Source organism: Colobus angolensis, unplaced genomic scaffold, assembly GCF_000951035.1.
Source record: "Colobus angolensis palliatus isolate OR3802 unplaced genomic scaffold, Cang.pa_1.0 Scaffold55, whole genome shotgun sequence".
Classification (NCBI taxonomy): Eukaryota; Metazoa; Chordata; class Mammalia; order Primates; family Cercopithecidae; genus Colobus; species Colobus angolensis.
The window spans coordinates 1642051-1650981 of record NW_012119043.1 but is presented as its reverse complement, the minus strand read 5'-3'; the positions used below and the strand labels follow the sequence as shown (position 1 = coordinate 1650981).

The 8931-nt window shown below is 44.0% G+C and overlaps 1 long non-coding RNA gene and 2 pseudogenes across 2 annotated transcripts; 2 read left to right on the top strand and 1 right to left on the bottom strand.

The window, feature by feature from the left end:
• The first annotated feature begins 3127 nt into the window (after positions 1–3127).
• On the top strand, positions 3128–4979 carry LOC105525650. The gene is made up of 2 exons (XR_001003958.1): positions 3128–3883; positions 4609–4979. It is a non-coding gene; the product is annotated as an uncharacterized LOC105525650 (long non-coding RNA).
• A 799-nt stretch (positions 4980–5778) lies between these two features.
• Positions 5779–7209, bottom strand: LOC105525648 (annotated as a pseudogene). The gene has a single exon (XR_001003957.1). The product of XR_001003957.1 is annotated as a 40S ribosomal protein S3a pseudogene (transcript).
• LOC105525649 overlaps positions 6353–8931 on the top strand; it is a 12904-nt pseudogene continuing 10325 nt past the window's right edge.

Genomic DNA, 8931 nt, shown 5'->3' with positions numbered 1-8931 from the left:
GGGGATTTCTCAGCAGAAACTTTATAGGCTAGGAGAAAAAGGGATACACACTACAAGTTAAAAAAAAAAAAAAAAATGGCTGGGCGCGGTGGCTCAAGCCTGTAATCCCAGCACTTTGGGAGGCCAAGACGGGCGGATCACGAGGTCAGGAGATCGAGACCATCCTGGCTAACACGGTGAAACCCCGTCTCTACTAAAAAAATACAAAAAACTAGCCGGGCGTGGTGGCAGGCGCCTGTAGTCCCAGCTACTCGGGAGGCTGAGGCAGGAGAATGGCGTGAACCCGGGAGGTGGAGCTTGCAGTGAGCTGAGATCCAGCCACTGCACTCCAGCCTGGGCGACAGAGCGAGACTCTGTCTCCAAAAAAAAAAAAAAAACACTGTAAGCCAAAAATACTATACCCAGCAAAGCTATCCTTCAAAAAATGAAGGAGCCTGGCACAGTGACTCACATCTGCAATTCCAGAGATTCAGAAGGCTGAGGCAGGAGGATCATTTGAGCCCAGGAGTTCAAGGCTGCAATGAATTACAATCACGCCACTGTACTCCAGCCTGGGTGACAGAGTGAGACTCCAATGCTTAAAAAAAAAAAAAAAAAAGAGAGAGAGAGAAAAAAATATTTCCCAGGGAAGCAAAAGACTGTTTGTGTCTTGTTTGTTGTGGTCCTACAAGAAATGCTTAAGGAAGTCCTATGTTGGGAAGCAAAAGAACAATACCTACCATCGTGAAAATACATGAAAGTATAAAACTCACTGGTAGAGCAGATACACAAAGGAGAAAGGATTCAAATGTCACCACTAAAGAAAACCACCAAACTGCAACAATAAATAATGAGAGAAAAAAGCAACAAAGGTGTATTAGTCTGTTTTCATGCTGCTGATAAAGACATATCTGACTGAGACCAGGCAATTTACAAAGGAAAGAGGTTTAATGGACTTACAGTTCCACGTGGCTGGGGAAGCCTCACAATCATGGTAGAAGCCAAGAAGAAGCAAGTCACATCTCACATGGATGGCAGCAGGCAAAGAGGGAGCTTCCGCAGGGAAACTACCCTTTTTAAAACCATCAGATCTTGTGAGACTTATTTGCTATCATGAGAACAACATGGGAAAGACCTGCCCCCATGACTCAATTACTTCCCACCAGGTCCCTCCCACAACATGTGGGAATTCAAGATGAGATTTGGGTGGGGACATAGCCAAACCATATCATTCTGCCCCTGGCCCCTCCCAAATCCCATGTCCTCACATTTCAAAACCAATCATGCCTTCCCAACAGTCCCCCAAAGTCTTAACCAAGTTCAGCATTAACTCAAAAGTCCACAGTCCAAAGTCTCATGTGAGACAAGGCAAGTCTCTTCTGCCTATGAGCATGTAAAATCAAAAACAAGTTAGTTACTTCCTAGATACAAAGGGGGTATAGGCATCGGGTCAATACAGTCATTCCAAATGGGAGAAAATGGCCAAAACAAAGATGCCCATTCAGTCACAGGCAGAAAGGGAAGCAGAGGGTAAGTAGACCTGGCTGGCTCTGACAGAGGCAGATCTTACCTGTCCTGCTTGCCCTAAAAGAGCCTGGTGCCTATGCAAGGAATTTAGAGGTGGTCCCTGTGGTCACAGTCCAGGCAAAATAACCCATCCACTAATAAGTGAACATGGCAGAAATACAGTCACCTTTTCCTCAGTCTTGCCGATAAAGTCAACTCCTCTGCTCACCAGGGAGGAGACATATGAAAGAGAGACTTGGAAGTTTTCATCCTAACTCACTCTTCTTTGTTTCTGTTTTGTTTTGTTTTGTTTTGAGACCAAGTCTCACTCTATCACCCAGGCTAGAGTGCAGTGGCACAATCTTGGCTCACTGCAACCTCCGCCCCCTGGGTTCAAGCGATTCTTGTGCCTCAGCCTCCAGAGTAGCTGGGACTACAGGCGCTCATGACCACGCCTAGCTAATTTTTGTATTTTCAGTAGCGACACAGTTTCACCGTGTTGGCCAAGCTGGTCCCCAATTCCTGGCCTGAAGTGATCTGCACACCTTGGCCTCCCTAAGGGCTGAGATTACAGGCATGAGCAACCCCACCTGGTCACCTAACTCATTCTTGGGAGGCCAAAAGTGATGCTGGAACTTTCTTCCTCTGCAGGTTACAGGGAAAATAAGGGAGAACACAAGGCATCAGAGATGCAGTGATGGATATGTCTATATGGAGCTTTTGTCTACATCCAATAAAATTGCATTTCTAGGCACCAGGTTTAAGAGCGAAAACCTGGAGTCTTGTCTGTTAGCATTCTCCTTCCCCACAAACCAGAGAGGGAATACATTTTGCTTCAGCACACCCGGATGTAGGAAATGTCACATTCCTATTTCTGTAACTTCAGTTAAATCTGCTCTGAGTCCCTGGATGCCTGGCAGGTGGAGAATTCAATCTTGTCATTACCGGCGTTCCTTTCCCTTCTCCATGGGCTTATGTAAGAATTCTGCGCTTACACACTGTTGGAAAGCCAGGTAGGAACTACGTCTCCCGAACTCTTCATTCTTCCAGCTGTTCATGATCCATCAACCTTTTTTGGGCCATGTGCTATAAGAAGACCCTCCTCATGGCATCATTCCACTGATCCACAGGCTCAGCCCCAGGGACCCTCACTATAACAGGTCTCCACTAGGCAAAGGAACTCACAAAAACCTTCTCTTAAACTTGCCTTCCTCTGAGATCCAGCCACTCCCCCGTTTCTCACCTTAAACACAGATGGCAGCTTCTTCCCATCGTTCCAAACCTTGGGGATTGTCCAGCCAAATTCTCTTCAGACACCAAAGTTTCACCTTCCTTCTTCAGGGAGATGATGCAAGGGTATCTGAGACCTTTGGAAGTCCAATTCTGGCCTCTCTTTCGGGTGGGCTGAGAGTGGGAACTAGACTTTCTTTTCCAAGTGCCATGTTTATCTTGTTCACCATTATATTATCTCCAATGCCTGGCATAGAGTAGGCACTACAGACCTACTCTATGCCAGGCTTTGGAGATAATATAATGATGAACATAGTAGGTGCTATTAGTGTCTGTATAATGGAACTCTTGAGGTTGAAGGTATTAGCAGAAACCTGCCAAGCAAAAGGATGGAAAACCTACCACCAAAGAAAAAAAAAAAATGAAAGCAATCGTGGCTTTGAGCTCTAAACACACAAGGCACCAGCCCAAGTTTGGGCAATTTTAATACAGCAGCCATTTTGCCTTCAAACAAACTGGCACTGGAAACCACTCTCTGCCTCTTAAAGAGAACCAGTTTCTCTTTCTCTAAGTGTGCAGCATTTCTCCCCAGTGGCAGTACCCAGCCCACTGCCACCAGCAAAGGACTGCATCCAGGAACCAAGAGTTTGATAGCTTAAATAATATATTTTATAGGGGAAAACAAAGTAACATCCACATAAATCTGAAACTACCACCACTTTCCAGAGGCTGAATCCCATTTGTGGAGTCTCTTGCATGTCAAGCATCTTGCAGTCAGCTCAACTACATACTTTTGGGATTAGTTGCAGAGAAGAGTGAAGGTTATCTGCAAAATAAAGGAACCAGGACTCAGAATTCCCAGAGCAATCCATGACAGAGGAGGTGAGTAGAAAAGGGAAGGGTGAAGTCAAAGGAGAGAAGTCAATGAGTTGGCCAACACCAAGCAAGGATCATGGGACCCTCTCCATGGCCCCACATCTCAAATGAAGTCAACAAAACCCATCAATGCTTGGTGTAAGTGGTGTATGCTCCCGGAAATGAAAGCAGGGGCCACATTTCAGGTCAGTAGGGTCAGGGGTAGAGGCAGCAGTCATGGACTTGTGGGTCCTGGAGGATGAGATGATTCTGAGACATTGAATTCCTACACCGATCTCAGTAGACATCTCAGGTGTGGGGAAAAGAAAGGGATCAGCCTGTTACTGTGTCTATATAGAAGGAAGTAGACATAAGAGACTCCATTTGGCTCTGTATTTGAGATACTGTTAATCTGTGACCCTACCCCCAACTTTGTCCTTGCAAGAGACATGTGCGAAGGTGATTTAAGGTTAAAAGGATATTGGGCTGTGCAGGATGTGTCTTTGTTAAATAAATACCTGAAGGCAGCTTGCTAGTTAAAAAATCCTGCCCCTCCCTGGGCAATGGAACATCTCCGGGTAATACCCATTGTGTGCCTTGTTTATTGAGTAAGGAGAAAACGCCTTTAGGAATAGGGTGGGACTTGCTGGAATAAGGTGGGACTTGCTGGAGCAATACTGCTAAAAGGTTTATGGAGATGTCGCATATACATCTCAAGGCACAGCATTTTCCTTTAAACTTATTCATGTTACAAGGATTTTCTCATATGTCTTACTGCCGATTTCCTCCCTACAGTAATCCTATTGTCCAGCCACTCCCTTATCCTTTTAATGGTAAAGATAATTCTCAATAAATACTAAGGGAACTCAGAGGCCGGTGCCGGCGTGGGTCCTCTGTAAGCTGAGCGCCGGTCCCCTGGGCCCCGCTTTTCTTTCTCTGTACTTTGTCTCTGTGTATTATTTCCTTTTCTCAAGTCTTTCGTTCCACCTAACGAGAAACACCCACAAGTGTGGAGGGGCAGGCCACCCCTTCACTCAGTTAGGGCTTCAACATTCGTGGACCATGGACTCTGTGGGCCTGAAAGCAACAGCCTCAGCGCATGTCCCAGCTCCATCAATCCCAACTGGGGCTTTGAACAACTTACTTATTTTGTTAACTAATGTTATTTTAATGGACAAATCACAATTGTACACACTTATGTGATGTTTTGATATGTGTAGACAATGTAGAATGATTAGATCAAGCTAATTAACATGTCCATCACCTAATTTACTGACAATTTTTATGATGAGATATTTGAAATGTACCCTCTTAGTTATTTTGAAAGATACATTATTATTGACTATAATCACCCTGCTGTGCTATAGATTTCAAAGCATATAATCCAGCAAGCCAACTTCTAGGTATAGAGTAAAAAAAATTAAAGTCAATATGTCGAGGGGATCTCTACATTCCTATGTTCACTGCAGCACTATTCACAATATCCAAGATATAGAATCAACCTAAGTGTCCATCAGCGGATGAAAGGATAAAGAAAATGTACTATATAAACACAATGGAATACTATTAACCCTTAAAAAGAATGAAATCCTGTCATTTTCAGCAACATGGATGAACTTGAAAGACATTGTATTAAGGGAAATAAGCCAGGCACAGAAAAACAAATACTGCATGATTTTACTTATATGTGGAATCTAAAGAAGTTGAACTCACAGAAATAGAGAGTAGGACAGTGATTATCTGGGGCTGGGGTGGAGGAAAGGTAGGGGATAGGAGATATTGGTCAAAGGGTACAAAGTTTCCAACAGGAAGAATAAGTTTTGAACAAGCTAAACTCCTCTGAAAGATTAGTTCCTCATCTGTAGAGCAGGGACATATCATCGACCTTCTAAGGACGTTGCTGTGAGAGTAAGAAATGATGTTCAGCATAATACCTAACGCACAGTCAGTTCTCCTTAGGCTTGAACCTGCGTCACCATGACCTCTACTTCTCAGGACAGAAGACTCACAGCCAGTGTCTCAGTTCCCAGTGAAAAGTGGATCCCAGACCAGGCTGAACAGCAGGATCTCTAGGGAATATCCAGCCCTACTGAGACAGAATCACCGCAGGTAGAGCCTGGGTATGTATTTATGTATGTGTGTGTGTGTGTGTGTGTATGTATAAGACACAGGGTCTTGCTCTGCAGTCCAGGCTGGAGTGTCACAATCATAGTTCACTGTAGCCTCAAACTACTCCCTGGCCTCAAGCCATGCTCCCACCTCAGCCTTCGGAGTAGCTGAGACTACAGGTGCATGCCACCAAGCCTGGATACTTTTTTTTCTATTTTTTGAGACACAGTCTTGTTCTGTTGCCCAGGCTGGAGTACAGTGGTGCAGTCTTGCCTCACTGCAACCTCTGTCTCCCGGGTTCAAGTGATTCTCGTGCCTCAGCCTCCTGAGTAGCTAGGATTACAGGCATGCACCACCACACCAGGCAAATTTTGCTTTTTTTCATTGTTGTTTATTGTTTGTTTTTCACAAATAGGACTTTTTATTTGCCACTATTGTAAGTCTGAACTTTAAAGAGATTCTTGGACTGGTGGTTCATATCCATCAGCTCATTCAACTTTAGCATGTGTCTCATCCCTAGTGGGTTTTCCAGAACTACTACCTTCACCACGAAGCTCCATGCTTTTTCCCAATCCAAACACAGGGTTCTCCAGCATCTTTACTTTTCTAATGAAGACCTCATGGAGAGGATAAATTGGCAAGCCTTTTCTACATCTTTTCCAATCTTGTCTGGAATCTATTTGTTGACCACTTATTTCAAGTCATTTGTCTGCACCTCTCACGTCATGATTTCCATCATCTTCTTCTGGATTTGGCGGACTGTTGGTGCTGAGCGTAAGAGGTCTTCCGTATCTGATTGTTGCGTTTTTTAGTAAAACCAACACAGAACAGATGAAAGAAGTAACCATCGGTAGTCTTGACGTCAACATGAGCTTCAATCATTGTTGACCATTTTTCAACCATGGAACATATTTAGTCACAGGTAAGACCCACACTATAGAAGTGAGTCAGGCAGTTTTTGCCCTGAACATCTTCAGTAATCTGCCTGAATTTTCTAAATGTAACTTCATCACTCTGCAAATCAGCAAGACTCACTTCAAACACAAGACCCTTGAGACGATCAGATGCAATGTGGGTGCCTTGGGTCCTGGTGGCTAGCATCTTTCCAACACTTCTTATATTGAACATAGCAAGTGCTTTCACATCATACTGATCTTTCTTAGAAAATGGATCGACTACTTTCTTCTTAACTCCCTTTTTGCCACCTTTCATAAGGCATTTGTTCTTAACAACCGCCATGGTGCTGCTCAGAGTACTAAAAGGTTAAATTTTATATTTTTGGTAGAGGCAGGGTTTCACCATGTTGCCCAGGTTGATCTTCAACTCCTAACCTCAGGTGATCTGCCCACCTCAGCCTCCCAAAGTGCTGGGATTACAGGCGTGAGCCACTGCACCCAGCTGCTACTTATTTTTTCTTTTTTTTTCTTTCTTTTTTTTTTTATAGAGACAGGGTCTTGCCATGTTGCCAAGGCTAGCCTGGAACTCCAAGCCTCAAGCAATCCTCCCACCGTAGCCTCCCAAAGCACTGGGATTTCAGGTGTGAGCCACCAAGCCCAGCCTGGAATCTATTTTTAAAGCCCATCAAGTGTTGAATAAAACTGCAACTTGGGCTGTTTTGCCTTTGCGTTTTTTACATTTCAATTGTTTTTAATGTATTCAGAGATACACACAAACATTACTACTCAATTTTAGAACATTTCATGACCTCAAAAAGGAACCTCATACCCTTTGGCTAACACCCCCTATCCTCCCATGCCCCTACCAGCCAGAAGCAACCACTAACCCACTTTGTATTTCTATAGATTTCCATCTGAATGAAATCATGTAGAATGTGATCTTTCATCTGTTTTCAAGGTTCATCCACACTGTAGCATACGTGAGTACTTTGCTCCTTTTTGTAATCAAATAATATTCCACTGTGTGGGCAGACAACATTCGGTGTATCTCTTCATCTGGTGATGGGCATTTGGATTAATTCCTTCTTTGGGTTATTAGGAGTGATGCTACTGAATTATTCATGTATAAGTTTTGTGTGAACCTGTGCTTTCATTTTTTAATATGAAAATATGGCACATCTCCAAGGAAGACATACAAGTGGCCAATAAGCACATGAAAATATGCTCAATGAAATTCATCATCAGGGAAACACAAATTAAAACCACAATGAGATACCACTTCATACCCCATAAGGATGGCTAGAATTGAAGATACAGAAAACTGGCCTGGCGCGGTGGCTCACGCCTGTAATCCCAGCACTTTGGGAGGCCAAGGCGGGTGGATCACCTGAGGCCAGGTGTTTGAGACCAGCCTGGCCAATATGGTGAAACCCTGTCTCTAGTAAAAATAAAAATACAAAAATTAGCCAGGAGTGGTAGCAGGTGCCTATAATCCCAGCTACTCAGGAAGCTGAGGCAGGAGAGTCACTTGAATCTGGGAGGCAGAGATTGCAGTGAGCCGAGATTGTGCCACTGCACTCCAGCCTGGGTGACAGATCAAGACTTTGTCTCAAAAACAAAAAAAAAAAATACAGAAAATAACAAATGTTGGTGAGGATGTAGAGAAACTAGAACCTTCATACACTGCTGGTGGGAATTAAAATGGCGTAGCCACTGTGAGAAACAGTTTGACAACTTCCCAAACAATTCTAGGTAGAGTTACCAAACAACCCAGCAACTGTACTCCTAGGTATAGGCCCAACTCGGGCTCTTTTAATCTATGGAAAATGAACTATGGGTCCTTGGCAAGAACAAAGAGGGAGAGAGGCAGAAATGGTGCCATGAAGGCACACTGATTGGTCTCTAGTGCACATGGCTCCTACTGCAAACGCCCTCTAAATGACTTCACCAGTTGCTCATAAAAAAATCACCCTCTGCTCCAATTGTGGGGGAAGAAGTGCAGATTGAACCTGGTGAGGCACAGTAAGACAGACTGCTAAACTTTATGAATGATGGGGGGATTTGCAAGTATAATCTTGACTGTACTAGGCTTTTTACTTTCTCCACTGTCTTTGAAAACCTAACTCTTGACTAAGAACGGAACTTCCTGTACTTTTTGTTGACTCTAAGTAAATTTCCAGTCGCACATAGTCCAAGGATGATTTGCTGAAAAATCTCTCAAAAGAAAAATGTTAAGAATACAGGCGGCCGGGCGCAATGGCTCAAGCCTGTAATCCCAGCACTTTGGGAGGCCGAGACGGGCGGATCACGAGGTCGGGAGATCGAGACCATCCTGGCTAACATGGTGAAACCCCGT